Source organism: Notolepis coatsorum (assembly GCF_963971535.1).
Source record: "Notolepis coatsorum genome assembly, chromosome: 17".
NCBI lineage: Eukaryota > Metazoa > Chordata > Actinopteri > Aulopiformes > Paralepididae > Notolepis > Notolepis coatsorum.
Window position 1 is genome coordinate 95,804,268 of NC_140181.1, and position 17,307 is coordinate 95,821,574.

Sequence of the window (17,307 nt, forward strand, 5' to 3'; positions counted from 1 at the left end):
CATCATGCTTTTGAGCAAATTATGAAATAAATATTGAAAATAATTGAAATATGAAATAAATTAATATATATATATTTTCTTTCAATATTTATTTCATAATTATATTTATATTATTATATTTATATATTATTATTATTATTATTATTATTATTATTATTATTATTATTATTATTATTATTATTATTATTATTATTATTATTATTATTATTATTATTATTATTATTATTATTATTATTATTATTATTATTATTATATATTTATATTATTATATTTATGAAATTTATATTTATCATATTATATTTATATATATATATATTTTTTTTTTGATCCACTTTTTCTCCCATTTTCTATATTTTCTCCCATCCCAATTTCGTATCATCCAATTCAACCCTCCCCTGTCACGAACGCTGTTTCTTGCCTCCCACAAGCCGGCTGCAATGTGGACTAAGTCATACATAGCACAAGTCCCCTCCGGTACTTGAGGTAACAGCAGTCGCATCTTTTCACCTGCGCAGCTCGATCTCTCAGTGGCGAGGAGTAACGCGTGGGAGGCTCACGCTGCCCCCGACACTTCCTGATTCTACTGCGCAGGCGCACCAACCGACCTGTAGGAGTCGCTGTCCACAACGCCCGATCCCCACCCATCAGTTTCCCACCCCCTAATACGGCCAATGTGTATTAGTACGGACGACCAGCTAAACTGAAAGCAATGTGGAGCGCTGGGATCGAACAGGCGATCCCAGCGTCTCTGCATTCGTGGCGAGCGCCTTGCCCACTACATATTTATATATATATAAACAAAGATAGGCATATGTCACCGGATGTCAACCCTATAGCAAAGCATTCAGAAAAGATGCATCTCAAGATGCCATAATCGTACCCCCTGGCAGTAGGGATAAAACATTAGAGGTGACATGTCATAATGAATTGCAGCACTGCATGCATCAACAGTAATGTGTCCTCTAAGTCTAATAGACCTCTATGCCCTGCCGTCTTCCAACTAGGCTTCTTGTGGACACGTACCCAGGGGTGTAAAGTACTTGAGTAATTGTACTTTGTTACAATACTATTTGACAAGAACCCTAGGACGTGCAATGTCGAACCCACGTATAAAAAAATAAAAATAACTAAACCCTTCGTTTTTTCCAAGGCTGTAGTTTGGCCAACTTTACAACTGGATGCTGTGATGTGAATCCCGTCCATGTTAGTTTACCGTGACATGTTTTTTCAAATTCGATGGAGAAGTGCATTAAATAATTTTTTGGCAAAAAAAGTGTCCTCTGTTCTTTAATTTCAACGTTGTCTATCGCAGAGCACATTATATTGTGGGCAGAGTGTATGTTTGGTTTAGCTGATGATTTCACTAATTAGATTTTGAGACGGTACCTATACTTTCACTTAAGTATAATTTCTGGGTACTTTTTACACCCCTGCACGCACCACTGGCTGCATTGGTTATGAAGTTGCCCCAACTAGGCTTCCTGTGAACACGCACCACTGGCTGCATTGGTTATGAAGTTGCCCCAACTAGGCTTCCTGTGAACACACACCACTGGCTGCATTGGTTATGAAGTTGCCCCAACTAGGCTTCCTGTGAACATGCACCACTGGCTGCATTGGTTATGAAGTTGCCCCAACTAGGCTTCCTGTGAACACGCACCACTGGCTGGCTGCATTGGTTATGAAGTTGCCCCAACTAGGCTTCCTGTGAACCCACACCACTGGCTGCATTGGTTATGAAGTTGCCCCAACTAGGCTTCCTGTGAACACGCACCACTGGCTGCATTGGTTATGAAGTTGCCCCAACTAGGCTTCCTGTGAACATGCACCACTGGCTGCATTGGTTATGAAGTTGCCCCAACTAGGCTTCCTGTGAACACGCACCACTGGCTGCATTGGTTATGAAGTTGCCCCAACTAGGCTTCCTGTGAACACGCACCACTGGCTGCATTGGTTATGAAGTTGCCCCAATCGGACGTTGCCCCTGAGAGCAGCCTCCCCCTGGAGCTCCGTACCCCACACGCTGTGTGGCCGCTTCGTTCTGTGACACGCTGTTAGAACATTCAAATCATCAAAACAAATGTATTTGTAGCCCGAAATCACATGGAATTTCCCCCATGGGCTTTGTCAAGAAGAAACATCACAATAGATCCAGAACAAACACCACCATAAAATCCACATAACACTCCCAGACTTTCCCCAATGAAGATGAGGAACAACTCACTAAAACCTAGCAATAGGAGAAAAAAAGCACCACAGGTGGCGTGGAGGAGAGAAACCTCAGATGGGCTGTTCAAAGGGGATCCCCCAACAGGATGTCGGTGATGATATAGTGTTACTAGGATGATAGATGGATGGAGAATAGAACAGGTGAATAATTGGTAGGAATGTATATATACATGTAATGAAACACATATACATACATGGTAGCAATAGTATCTAAAGTACATAAGAACATTTTAAAATTTAAATAAAATAGAACTAAGAACAAAAAAGCATAGGAATACGAGCACTGGTATGAAAATAACATGAAGGCTAAAAGTCATTGTGTAAAAAAAACTAAACAACAACAACAACAACAACAACAACAACAACAACAACAACAACAACACTTTGTGGTGACATTTACGTGTCGGCTCGCAGATGAGGAGGCAGTTATAAACACACAGAGACGGCATGTGGGTGACCTCTCTCCGGTGACCTCAAGGGCCTGCAGGGGTCGTGACGCACAACATTACGTGTGACATACAGAACATTGCTACGGCAGGAATCTTTCTATTCAATATTATATTTAAGCATTACATCACACGCAGGAGTGGTTTGTGACCAATAAACCATGCCTAGGGGTGGTTGTTAGGCCCGAGGCGCAGCCGAGGGTCGTTAGACCCCCCTAGGCATGGTTTATTGGTCACAAATCACGACTGCACGTGGTGTAAAGCTTTTATACAACTGCCAGATTCATCCAACCTTATTTCTATACAATAAACACACATTAATCGAAGATTTATTGAAAAAACCATCCGCCAGAAAAAGTAGTTCCCACAACTCCATGTGGAAGCAGCTTGAAGTGCATCCAACCAAACTAACACATCCAACTGTGTATTATTGGAATGATTGAGAGAAGTTGCCTCATGTGGAAGCAGCTTGAAGTGCATCCAACCAACTAACACATCCAACTGTGTATTATTGGAATGATTGATTGAAAATTTATTAAAACGTTTTCTTTGCCCTATAGGAAAAAAACGTTTTCTTCGCCCTATTTTTTTATTTATTTCTTTTAGCCTAAACTTAACCAGTTGGAAACCAGGGGTACAGTAATAAAATTAGCAATCAACCAATCAATCAATTCAATAGACCATGCTCACTTAAAACAGCGCTGCTTCTCTCTCAGTCTGACTCCCCCGCTGTTGCAGACAGGAGTGTGTGTGTGTGTGTGTGTGTGTGTGTGTGTGTGTGTGTGTCACAGTGTGTGTGTGCGTGTGTGTATGTGTGTGTGTGTGTGTGTGTGTGTGTGTGTGTGTGTGTGTGTATGTGTGTGTGTGTGTTTGTGGGTACGCCAGCGTCGGACAGTGTGAGAGAGAACGCTGCAAGAAAGTAGGAAGGAAGAAATTTAAATCAATCAATTAATCTATCAATCAATCCGCGATTTTTCTTTTGTTCTAGATTGAGTCAAGACCCATCAATTACATCATCCAACATTGTTTAAAATACTAACACATTCCCCTTGACAGAATCGCTTCATATTTAGTCGTTATGGTGCTTTCAACATAACCATTTGATCTCCGCGATCCTGTTTTCTCCCGGAGTGAGCCGGGGAGGGTTATGTGATTTGGTTGTGGGCGGGTCCTGAGCCCAGGACCGTGGATTGTTACCAATAAAGACGTGTGAATGGCCAATCAGAATCGAGAAATTTGCATGCCGTTGTATAAAAGACAACAATCTGGCATGTAAACATAGTGTGACTCAATTTGTCTGCATTACAGCACACACACACACACACACACACACACACACACACACACACACACACACACACACACACACACACACACACACACACACATGCAGGGCAATCGTATCTTCATTCAATTCCACTGAAATACAAATTCTCAACACGGAATCCTCCACTAGACATGTACTATGTGGTAATGTGTTAATTACTGATAACAGGCGGAGCAAACATTTAATAAGACAGCGGCAGACGGATTACATTAGGTCAGTCCAGAGAGCATTCTGGTGTGTGAGTTGGTTATTGCTTCAAAAGCAACCTGCTTTGCATGATGCGAATGTTCTAACAATATAATTGTCCTCCCCCGGCTTATCCATGCGGTGCCTTGCCACTGCTGTCACGCCTGGATACAGTCGCCAACATGGCAGGTTAGGTTCTGATTGGCCTGTTGTCTCCCCTGACTCCAGCCACTCATTAGCTATGAATGGCAATTATACATATATAGGGGTTCTCAAACTTTTTTATACCACAACCCCATTTTATTTAGGATTTTTTTGGCGACCCCACACTTAATGTATCGCGTAATTTCATCGTGGAATTAAGGAATATCAAAATAAAAGCACACGTTGTTGAACTTGATCATGCATATTTATTCGAAAATTTTATTACAGCACTATGTTATCAATACACATTTATAAAACGAGGCATATTTAGCCAAAATATGTTGCCAGAACATAAAAAAATATATATATATAGAAGAGCCGAGTGCCACGCTAACCCTTCGAGAATCCTTGTGATGTCCGGTTGATCTGCGCTAAGCTCTTTTATTTTTATTTTCTCCACCAAATTTCTCCTCTCAAATGGCTTTTGGAGAAGAGATCTTATTGAATTTGGGGGCAGCTGCTGTAATCCTGTCTCGTCTTGAGTCCCTGCGTCCATCATTGTTGGCGTCATCAGTCCGCACACCCCTAACACCAATGACTCTGCTTGGGGCGCTAAATAAATCACCCTTTAGGCATCATATTTGAAGACGCTGATTGGCAAAATTTTGTTGCTAGGTGCATTTATGTTGCCCGGTGCATTTTTCAATAGGCTGCATTGCGGCGATGGGGCGATATTTCTAGCGCCCCAGAAGAGACAGGGGATGAACAGGACGCGTGTAACTGTTCCGCAACAGTAAGTGACTTCCGGGGTAGGCCTGATTGGCCCCGACAGGCACGTGACGCGCAACTTTCTCTGCCGCGCGGCACGCTCCGCGGAGCCGAGCGGCAGAGCTTACGGAATTACGTAACCGTCCAAATACGCCGTGACTCTCATTCGGTGCTATAGCTCACCTGGCAGAGCAGTGGTCCTGCGATCCTGCGGTCCGTTGTTGGTGAGTTCGAATCCCATCAAATCTTTTTTTTTTAACGTGATTTTTTTTTTAACGTGTATTCTTTTGCCGGTTAAGGTTAGGCATGGTTAAGGTTAAGGTTAAGGTTAGGCATTGTTTCGGAGTTGGTTAAGGTTAGAACGGTTAAGTTTAGGCGCTGTTAAGGAGCTGGTTAAGGTTAGAGTTTGTCTTAGAGAATGGCAATATTCTTTCTATGGTTAAGGTTAGGCATGGTTAAGGTTAAGGTTAAGGTTAGGCATTGTTTCGGAGTTGGTTAAGGTTAGAACGGTTAAGTTTAGGCGCTGTTAAGGAGCTGGTTAAGGTTAGAGTTTGTGTTAGAGAATGGCAATAGACAGCCTATTTCCGCGCGACAGCTCTCAGCAGCCTCGTTGCGCGTCCTGAGTTTGCCGCGTCACGTGCCTGTCGGGGCCAATCAGGCCTACCCCGGAAGTCACTTACTGTTGCGGAACAGGTACACGCGAACAGGACGCACAAACAATGATTTATATTTTATATATTACATGTTTCCCTAGCACCCTCTATGGACCAGCCGCCACTGCATGGCTGGCAGCTCCGTCCTAGAAAATGGAAGGATGTGTAAATCATTGTACCACCAGCTCGGTACGTTCAAAGTCCAGGCGGAACATGTCCCCCCCCCCAAACACTGTTTTGAGGTCTAAGGATCTAAGTTTGGCATCCAATTAATCACCATGGAACAAGAGGAGTCGTTCAGCCGAGCTCAAAGCCGTGTTAGCAGCCGTGTGTCACGGCTCAGCTGAGAAGTCCCAATTACCCGCAGCTGACCAACGCTGCAGTTCAGGTCTCTCTCTCTCTCCTCTCTCTCTCTCTCTCTCTCCTCTCTCTCCTCTCTCTCTCTCTCTCTCTCTCTCTCTCTCTCTCAATCTCTCTCTCCTCTCTCTCTCCTCTCTCTCTCTCCTCTCTCTCTCTCTCTCTCTCTCCTCTCTCTCTCTCTCTCTCATCCTCTCTCTCTCTCTCTCTCTCTCTCTCTCTCTCTCTCTTCCTCTCTCTCCTCTCTCTCTTCTCTCTCTCCTCTCTCTCTCTCCTCTCCTCTTCTCTCTCTCTCTCTCTCCTCTATCTCTCTCTCTCTCTCTCTCTCTCTCTCGCACGGCTGAGGGTGCTTTTCATTCTGATTCTCTGACTCAGTGAGCATGCTCAGATGCCGAGAGAGGGAGAATACTAGTGCAGAGGGCTTGTAGAAAAAACCTTTGACTGTGTCAAGTCAAGTCAAGAGTTTTATTTGTCATGGCATACAAGCATACAGTGAAATATGGGGGGTCATGCCGCAGCGATTGTGCAATAATACAGTAATAAGAATAGGATGAGAATAGACATTTGTGCAATAATACAAGTAATAAAAATAAGACATAACAGGTATAATGTACATACATTTTACAAAAAGCATGGTAAGACATGCTAAGGTCCTGCGATAGTGCAATACACTGTTATCTACGGATGAGGCACTGGGTCTTATGTACACTACTATACAATGCTATACTATACAATCTACAGTTGTACTGTGTGTCCCGCTGCTGTCGGGACAAAACCTCATAACTCCAAAAACCCAACTTTTCAGCAGATGAAAAAAACTAACACAGATTTGAGGGTGAATAGAGTTAAGAGGTTTAGACAGATGATCGGTTTAATGCTTTCCCATTGTTTAAACTTTGTAAAACCCACACACACATATGGAGGATGATCTACGGAGTTGATTTATATAATAAAAAAAAAAAAAAAAAAATGGAGTTATGAGGTTTTGTCCCGACAGCAGCGTTATGCTAGCTTGCTATATCCATCTGTTTACTATACAAGAACCACTCCCGTTCTTGTTTTTAAAGTGACCTTTTCATTGTGTAAAGTGACCGTTGAGTGTGAGCGTGTGCAGCATGTGTGTGTGTGTGTTCGTATACAGTATGTGTGTTGTGTGTGTGCTCATGTGTGCTTGTATGTGGAGAGTTCAGTGTTCAAGACTCTGATGGCCTGGGGGAAGAAGCTGAGCCGAAGTCTCTCTGTCCTAGTTGCTGTTGTTCGCAGGTGTTTGCCTGACCGCAGCAGCTTGAACAGGCTGTTGTTGGGGTGGTGAGGATCTTTCATTATTAAAAAAATAATAATGTGATGATAGGGACTAGGCCTGTCCCCGACTAAGGATTTGTATAGTCGACTTTGATTGTCAAAAATTTGCAGATAGTCGACTGGTAGTCAACTACCCCCCTTAATGCAAAAAAAAAGTAAAAAAATAAAAGGAAATTATAAATATCTTTTTCTTTCACGTTAGCCACACTTCTAGACCTCTTTGCTTTTGGAAAGAATGATACAAAAAAAATTATATTATATATTTTTTTATTTTTCTCTTTCTCCAATTTTCTGTTTTTCTCCCCGTCCCAATTTAGTCGCCGTGCCAATTCCCCCCCTCCCCTACCTGGCTGCTGTATGCATGTTCTCCTATGAGTCGGTACAAGGGCGTCCCGAAGCCGACCGCACGCTTCCTCCGATACGTGCGGCAACTGCCAGTGACGTCTTTTCACTTGGCAGCGAGGACTCTCATTGGTGAAGTGTAACGCGTGGGAGGGCACACTATCTCCACCAAGTCCTGCCCCTGCTGAGCAAGCGCCGAGACCTGACCTGTAGGCGTCGCTGTCCACAACGCCAGATTCCCACCCACCAGCTTCCCACCCCCTAATACTGCCAATTGTATTAGTATGAACGACCAGCCAAGCTGGTAGCAACGCCGAGAGCTGGGCTCGAACCCAGCATCTCCTGCGTTGGTGACGAGCGCAATCTCCGCTACGCCACCTGACCGCCATATTATAATTTTTTAAGAGGTTGGCAGTCGATTACGGTTCCTTTCGATCGATTAGTTGACTATTCGACTAGTCGAGATCAGCCCTAATAGGGACAGACATTTCTTTTTTTAGCTAGACATTTTGTTAGATATTCAGTTAAAATAGACTGAGGTTGTCTCAAAGATATACTGAGACCAAAAACAAAGTGTGTTTACAGATTTCTATTTTAAGCAGTTAAATCTTTTACCTGCATTGACCGCATTCACACGGTGGCCATTTTGCTCTTATGTCATGCTCAGGTTGGGAAGCCTTTCCCCCCTATCAGGTTCATTGCAGGGCTGGGCAATTCATCAAGTTTAAATTTCAATGACAATTGTGGCTTACCACGATCATGAAAACAAGATAATCGAGATCAAACGCATGCCGTGTTGCTCTGATTTCTCATTGGTCTTGTGTTGTAAATGCAGCACACCCTTCCTTCACAGTGGTGCGCTCTTACCCCTTTCTTACCGCGAGTCTGTACAATAACATGCCACTGACAGGAATCCAGTGTTGTAGTACTCGAGTCCGAGTCCTGGACTGATTTTCAGGACTTGTGACTCGACTTGGACTTGAGCACTGATGACTCTGACTCGGACCTGGACTAGAGCATCGACTGCATTCGGACTCGGAAGGTGCAGACGAGGACTCTGACTATTTATTTTTGTAATAGGCCCTAATCCTTTGGCATAATATATTGCTGGCTAGTGCATTTGTTTGGCTATTGTGTCACAAAGTAAATAAACTCCCTTTGAAATGATGACCAGTTTTTTATTTTATTTGTATGTCATCTCTTTGACTGCCAGAGTGGAGTGGACTCAACCTTGATGACTTAGACTCGGACTCGGACTAGGGTAATGGGAACTCGACTCGGACTCGACTCAGGCTCTTCTTTGGTGACTCGGACTTGGACTCGGACTCCAACACTGGGGACTTGAGACTCGACTCGGACTCGAGATCAACTACAACACTGCGGGAATCACTGAAAAGAGAAGAGTCTTCAGTCACCCTCTTCTGGTGGTCTCTCCATCTAGCCTGAAGACTGAGTTGCTGCCCCAAAGCTGTGGAATGCCCTCGCTCCCTCCCTGTCTGCCTTTAACCATTTCACTGCCACACTAGCAAACGGTTAACCCTTTCACGGTGACAATACAGGAGGAACAGGCACCTCTAAAATTGGCCATTTTCGTTTTCGTTTTTTTGAGGACTCCATACTTTTTTTGCAAACCAAAACAACATACTTTATACTTATAGCACATGCATGAGCCTGGTCTCTTTTGAAAGATGACATTCTGAAGTTTCTGATTCCAGAAAAAAGATTCACTTTTAGTGCTAACGTAATAGAGTAACATAGGTCTGAACTTGAGTTGTAAAAATAAATTGTTACTAAAGTTTTTCTGTAGTAGTTAGTAGTCCAGAGGTATTTCCCCAGAAGGTGGTATGGCTTACAAATCCAGACGGAGCCATAGCCTGAAGCCTTATGTAGTACATATCCAAATTTCATAAAGATCCATTCAGAAATGAGTGATTAGGAGTGATTATGGTAACCTGTGTACAAAGAAAAACTCAGTTTTCTCATAGACTTCAATTCATTCGGCTGTTTTGCTCTTCCTGTTTTCGTGTTTTTAGTTTTTTTTATGTAGATCCGCATGTGGGGTATCATTGGAAAGCCACACTCATTGGCTACAATGATCCACAATCATTTTCGAGATTGGATCTAGATTGACGGAACTCCTGCAGCCTGAGTCGGGAGTGGTATTTTGTGCTATCGACAGGTAACAAATAAGCCTTCAATTCGATATATATATTGTATTACAAAATATGCACACCCGAGTCACTAGGGGTCAAATGTTAATGTCAAATCAACACAAAGAAAGTATATTTAGATTCAAAGACTATTTTAATAGCTTTCTTTGAATACAGTTTCTCTCCTGTGAAATACAAATGTTCAACAAAACCATCAACATTGACTCAGTTAGACCTCTTTCTTATATCCGCGGCGCTAAGATTGAAGATTTTTCACTTCATAGATTAATCTAGATTAATTTATTTTAATGCTTTAATAAATTTAAATTAATCTCCAGAGTTAAAGAATTAATTGACAGCCTATTATTTTTCTATTTCTTATTATTCTTTAATTTTTTTAATCTTTCTTGTTATATTTGTCGTAATTTTTCCATGCTTTTTTATGCATGTTTTTACTGTATTTGGTGCAACTACAGTATTTTTAAATGTGCTTTAGAAATAAAACGTACTTACTTATTTACTTACTTCAATGTCATGGAGATGTATCGATGGAGACTGCAGTGTTTATAGGGTTTACTCGTATTCGACGACGATAGCCTGGACGGTTAGGAGCCAGATCTTGTGTCATGGTTAGGTCTACATCCTGATCTAGTTCTTATACCGAGTGGCTGTACAATAGTGGCTGGGTAGACCTGACCTAAGGACACTATAGTGAATGTCTGTTCTGGAGACTCAAATTGACCCAAATTCTTCTTTAGCAAGAACCTTTTTAGTGGCGAGTTACATAATCATCTATAAGCTTCAATCTCAAAGATACTTTACTGTAAATCCCATAACCGGGAATTTTCTTTCAACCTAATGTTGGTTACATTCACATACATTCTTGGAAGACTGTGATCCTAAGCTATTTGGACCTTTAACCCCATTGAAAATTGGAATATAGATCTGTTTTACCCCCAGTGTTTAGACATCCAGTAGTGTTTCCAGATCCAACAGCGAAGGGACTTTCCTGGTTTGCATTTCACTGCATTCCTCTCCAATAAACATGTTTTGTACTGAATAGAAAGCATCTCCTTGTTTACTGATAGGTGTCCAAGAAGATTTTGGTTTTGTTCCGTGGTTTGTAATAAGAAACATGTGTCTTTTTTTCTTTTAATGTATTTCTTTATTTCATTGCATGTGTTATAATTGTAAAGAGAGGGATGCAGATAATAATAACAATATAATAAACGTTATTTGTATAGCACCTTTCATACAAGAATTGCAGCTCAAAATGCTTCGCAGCAGTACAAAAAGACAGGCACAAAATGAGCAAAATAGACAAAAATAGACTAACTCACGGTTAGACGAACACCAAATCACAGTTCTTCGCATTAGGATCTAACAGCCTAACAGGCCTCTTTGTTTACGGCCCATAATATAGATAATTTCAAAATAGACAATAATAAAAGAGCAGCAAAATTGTGCAATAGTGCAGTGCAATAAAACAGTTAGTAAAATAGAATAGACAAGAGTAAAATAATGCAATAGTGCAGTTCTGAATTACTGTTTAAACAAATACAACTATTTAGAAAAATATTACTAAAATATCATGAATCATAAAAATAAACAAATGATAAACAAAAATGACGACAGGCAACAGGAAGTTAATACATTTGACAAGGAAGGAACAGCGACTATATATATTCTCTATATATTAGAGAAACTATAGTTTGTGAGGGTTTCCGGTTCCGATCCCTGGACCAGCAGGAAATCTGGGACGAGGGAACTGAATGAACAACAACTACCACTGAAATGCCCTTGAGCAAGGCATTGAACTCAAGATCATTATACTAAGTTACTATAGCTATTATCTATATTTATTACATGCAAAAGAATATATGGTGCTCTAGCCTGGGTTCTTACTTCCCCACAGTATACATCATTCGGGGTTGGGTATTATCGGATTAGATGTAACTGGATTACAGTAATTACATTTAAAAAAAATTATTACATAATCAGTTACAGTTACTGAGAAAAACCATAATCACATTAGAGATTATTTTGGAAGAACAAGCAACTTGGATCAATCATACAAATAGGGGAAAAGCCACTTTGATGGAGAGATTAACCTCATTATCCACTGTCTACACTGTAGCACTCAACACTTTGATGAACATTGTTGCTCAGCTGATAGAGTTGTGCCCTTCCTGATGGCTTGTCGTACAGAACATGTAAGTCGCTTTGGATAAAAGCGTCAGCTAAATGACTAAATGTAAATGTAAATGTAAGGTCAGTCACTCACAAAGTAATTTACAGGACGTGGGGGCACTTACAGGTGAGTGGCCTAAAGAGTGCACCAAAGCCCTGTGGTCTCTTATGCATTTATAATTTGGTGGATGGGCTAAATGCATACCAAAATTAGTTATACAACCCAACCTATTCATTCTAAATGCATTATCTATAATAAAAAGTCACCTGTTGTTGGTAAAAAAATTTTTTTTACTGAAGTATTAACATATTTCTCCACTTCTTGGCTCACTGAAAGTACACAAAATAAGGACAGACAAAGACAGAGACACAAAAAGCTGTACAATTTAAACAATACCATACTGGTAATGAGCAAATAGTTGTTTATTCAATTAATGCATGGAGCTGTTCCATCTTATTTCATTTGATACTAACTACTCAGTTCATACAGATTTCAAGTATCCAAATATCAATGATGAATATTGCTTACATGAATATTGCTATGAATAAGGTTTACACAGTTAATAGATCACCTGTTTTATATTCATGCTCAGAGAGGAGTAATAGTTAGATCTTTGTATGTGTGATTTATATGGCAATTAAATCAATGGTGTGCTTGTTTGTTTGGGGAGTTTGACCCAAACAAAAATTAACGCCGGCCACTAGGGGGCAGCGTCTCGTTAGTAGTGCTGATCAGCTTAGATTATGGACCTAGGTGACGGTCACTCACAGAACGTGGGCTTATTTTAGCCAACGCGATGCTGACCAAATAACGTTATCATTCATATTATTATCGACATCACCATGGCAGTGATGGCACACACAAACTACCTCAGGTTCCTCCTCCTGCTCACTGTCCCTCCTCGGCCCTTCTGCCTGGCTGGCTACCTGAGGCTGTTGTTGCTGCACAGCCTGCACTATTATTGTGGGTGACGACATTGAAGCTGCAGCTGCAGCAAACATGTCTGTGATTTTATTATATTTTTCAGCATCCACCTCTAGATTTCAGATTTTTTTCGCCCGCAATTTCTCCACACCCCCTTTACGTTTCTTCTGTTTGTCCATTTTTTCCCCTGTTTGCCGCATCTGTTCTTCTCACACCACGAGAAACAGGCGAGAGGGGAGGGGGGGGGGGCTTATTAAGAGATGTGATTATTGGGCCGGCCCAGTGTCAGTCAGTACCAAATGGGCCGCTGGGCCGCCTGTTATTTTTCTACAACGGAGTTCGACGATTTGCGAATCTGATTGGCCAGTGTCATTTCTGGTCATGTGACGCGTACGCCCAATCGTGGGACCGCAAGTTTCTACACTGGTTAGGCTTAGGCGCTCGTTCGAAGTCGGTTAAGGTTAGAGTTTGTCTTAGAGCATGGCGATAGAACGCCTGCCCTGATTCCGACGGTTAAGCTTAGGCACTCTTTCGAAGTTGGTTAAGGTTAGAACGCCAGGTGCTTTGCAGGCTGTTCGACACGGAAATGGGCAAAGACACAGCTCGTCACGCTATTGGGCGCACATATCACATGACCAGAAACGTCAGTGGCCAATCAGATTCGCAAATCGCCGAACTCCGTTGTAGAAAATATAGGGCCAGGCTAGTGGGCCGGTCGTTGACCAAACAGCCCACGCGCAGGCTTGTCAGTCACTGCTGTTCTGCTCGCGCATGCTTTGAACAAGTAACGTTAGTTCAAAAGCAAAGCAAAGCCACCTGCATGTCCCCTGCCTGGGCAGAAGCGACCATGCATGTATAGTGCTGTAGCGATGCAGGGGGGAGTACCTTTGCCAAACATCAGACATTACCGGACATTTTCAACTTGCGAGTGTACATTTATATTGTGATATTTCTATAAAAAAATTAAAATTAAAAAAATAGATATTTTTTTAATAATATATATATATATTTTTTTTTAATAGTCCGGACCTCGGTGACCTCATAGCTGGCTATGGCCATGAGTGCGGCAGTGAAAGGGTTCAAAGTAACCTTCCCAACCCGGTTTATAATATTGCTTCAGAAGCACTCCCCTTTACCCTCTCCTCTCCTCTCTATGCAACACTAACCAATCCATCTACATTCATTTCACACTCACCTTTAAAGGGTAACTATCTTACTATTTCTTTCACTATTTGGGCAATTTTACCCAATTCCTGTGAGTTTATGGAACACATCTGTATGTTTTTTTGTTTTGTATTTTTAATCAAGTACCGGTACTCAAAAACAGCATTTTTCTACCTAAAAATTTTCAGCCGTTTTGAGGCTGGGCTCCGTTCATACTCGGAATGCGATATTTGAGTGTCAGAGAGAGAGAGAGAGAGAGAGAGAGAGAGAGAGAGAGCGAGAGAGAGAGAGAGAGAGAGAGAGAGAGAGAGAGAGAGAGAGAGAGAGAGAGAGAGAGAGAGAGAGAGAGAGAGAGAGAGAGAGAGAGACATTGACGCGCATGGGCCAAGCGGTCTCTCTTAACACATTGACTGCCACGCTTCTATCCATCAATGTATGATCACTGCCACCAGTCTAAGCCTATGGAGATGTTCACCTTCTTTGCAGGGCTATACCTTTTTAAATTGTATTGCTAAATTGACATTACTATGGCCCATTATACAACGGCATGCAAATTTCTCGATTCTGATTGGCTGAAACAGTCCATTTACACGTATGTATTGCGATCAGTCCACGCTTGCTGGCCCAGGACCCGCCCACAACCGAATCACATCACATCAATCCGCCGGATCACAAGAAGGTGGACAATAATCTTTACAAATGGATATGTTGATAGCGACTAAACGACTAAATATCAAGCGATTCTGTCACAGCGAATGTCTTAGTCGTTTAAACAATGTTGGATGATGTAATTGATGGGTCTTGAATCATTCTGTAACAAAAGAAAAATCGCGGATTGATTGATTGATTCATTTTCAATTTTTTTTCCAATTTCTTTTTCCTCGCTCTAGTCTCCACCCACCGCCACACACCCCCCCCACACACACACACACACACACACACACGCACACACACACACACGCACACACACGCACACACACACACACACTCTGCCTGCAACGCGAGGGATAGTCAGACTGAGAGAGAGCTGGGTGCTGCGCTGTTCTAAGTGAGCATGGCCTATTGAGTTGATTGATTGATTGATTGCTAATTTTATTACTGTACGCTTGGTTTCCAACTGGTTAAGTTTAGGCCTTCTACAGTAGGTTTAAAAAAATAAATAAAAGAATAGGGCGAAGAAAACGTTTTTTTCCTATAGGGCAAAGAAAACTTTTTAATTTGTTTTACCTACTTTCTATAGAAGCATCTAAGAATGAAGTTCTAAGTAGGTCTGCATTCCCTTAACAATTGTGTGTATTGAGCCGTACTGTATTGTACCCATTCTGCATCTGGTAATAAAATGTTCAATCAATCATTCCAATAATACACAGTTGGATGTGTTAGTTGGTTGGATGCACTTCAAGCTGCTTCCACATGAGGCAACTTCTCTCAATCATTCCAATAATACACAGTTGGATGTGTTAGTTGGTTGGATGCACTTCCGATCTGCTTCCACATGGAGGCAAATTGTCTTTTTTGTAGTTGTGGGAACAACTTTTTCTGGCGGATGGTTTTTTCAATAAATCTTCGATTATTGTATAGAAATAAGGTTGGATGAATGTGGCAGTTGTATAAAAGCTTTACACCACTTGCAGTCGTGATTCTGACGACCACCCCTAGGCATGGTTTATTGTTCACAAACCACTCCTGCGCGTGATGTAATGCTTAATTCAACATCGATTATCTATCGTTCAGGATGTAGGAACATTATACTTTTTCATTCATAGATTCTTCCAAAAATACCGTCTAGAATATAAGTATGTTTTTATCGTTTTCTGCAGTAATTCCTAGAACGTGAGTTATAGGCATAAACGCATATATAGATTATCAACTGCCGTTTGTTGCCGATACACGCTATATTAAAATGTTCAACTGTACATGATCCTAAACGTTATGACTTATTATGCGTGGATGAACGGGTTTTTTTTTTTTTTTTTTTTTTTTTTTTAACAGTTTTTCTTTATTTTCCCTTTTCAACATGAAACAAGACAATACAATACAATAACAATACTAATAAACAAGACATCACAGGACAATAACAGTAATAATAATAATAATAATAATAATAATAATAATAATAATAATAATAATAATAATAATAATAATAATAATAATAATAATAATAATAATAATAATAATAATAATAATAATAATAATAATAATAATAATAATAATAATAATAATAACGACATCACCATCAGTTAAATCAGAATAATGAAAAAAAAAAATAGTAATGTATAAATTAAATATATAAATTAATAAGAATATATATATATACATACATATACATACACACACACATATATATACATATATACATGCATATACCCACATGTATGTACCATAAGGCGAGATTACTTGAGCACCCGTCATCTCCAGTATCGACAACCAAGGTCCCTACCCCGTGAGGACCCCAAATCCGGCGCCCCAGCGAGCCAGAGCATCATGCCTCTTTAACACTCCGACTCACCAAGACCTCGAATCAGGGGCCCCCACCAGTCCGAGACCGCGTCTTGTTTGCTTTTCTCATATTTTTATATTCAGAGTTAATGATATTGTTTACACTGTTCATTTTTTCTCATACGTATTTTTAAATAAACAATAATAAATAATAACAACAATGACAACAACAACATCATTGTTATACAACAGACAGGCCTCTTACGCGTCTGTTGTACAACTTCTTCCACTAGGGAAACCCACCTCCAAAAAATACACAACCGGGGATAGACATCCCAAGACCCCCGGCCCCCACCCCTCCCCCAACCAAACAGCAAAACCACCAATCGACACGGCCAGCGACAGCATGCGGATATATTCACATACCGCCACTAGCCGTATCAATCAACAGCCCCTCTGCTCAATCGAGAAAACAGCGGAGACCAAAGGTCCCGGAACATCCACCCCCGGCCGCGCTCCTCCAAGGTCAATCTCTCCAATGGAAGAAGCTGGGATATCTGATCTTGAAACATCTCAAAAGTGGGCGAAGAGTCATTTTTCCAAAACAGGAGAATACATTTCTTGGCAAAGTATGTTATAACAATCAGCAGTCTATATTTTTTTGGATCCATCTGGATCTCTGGTA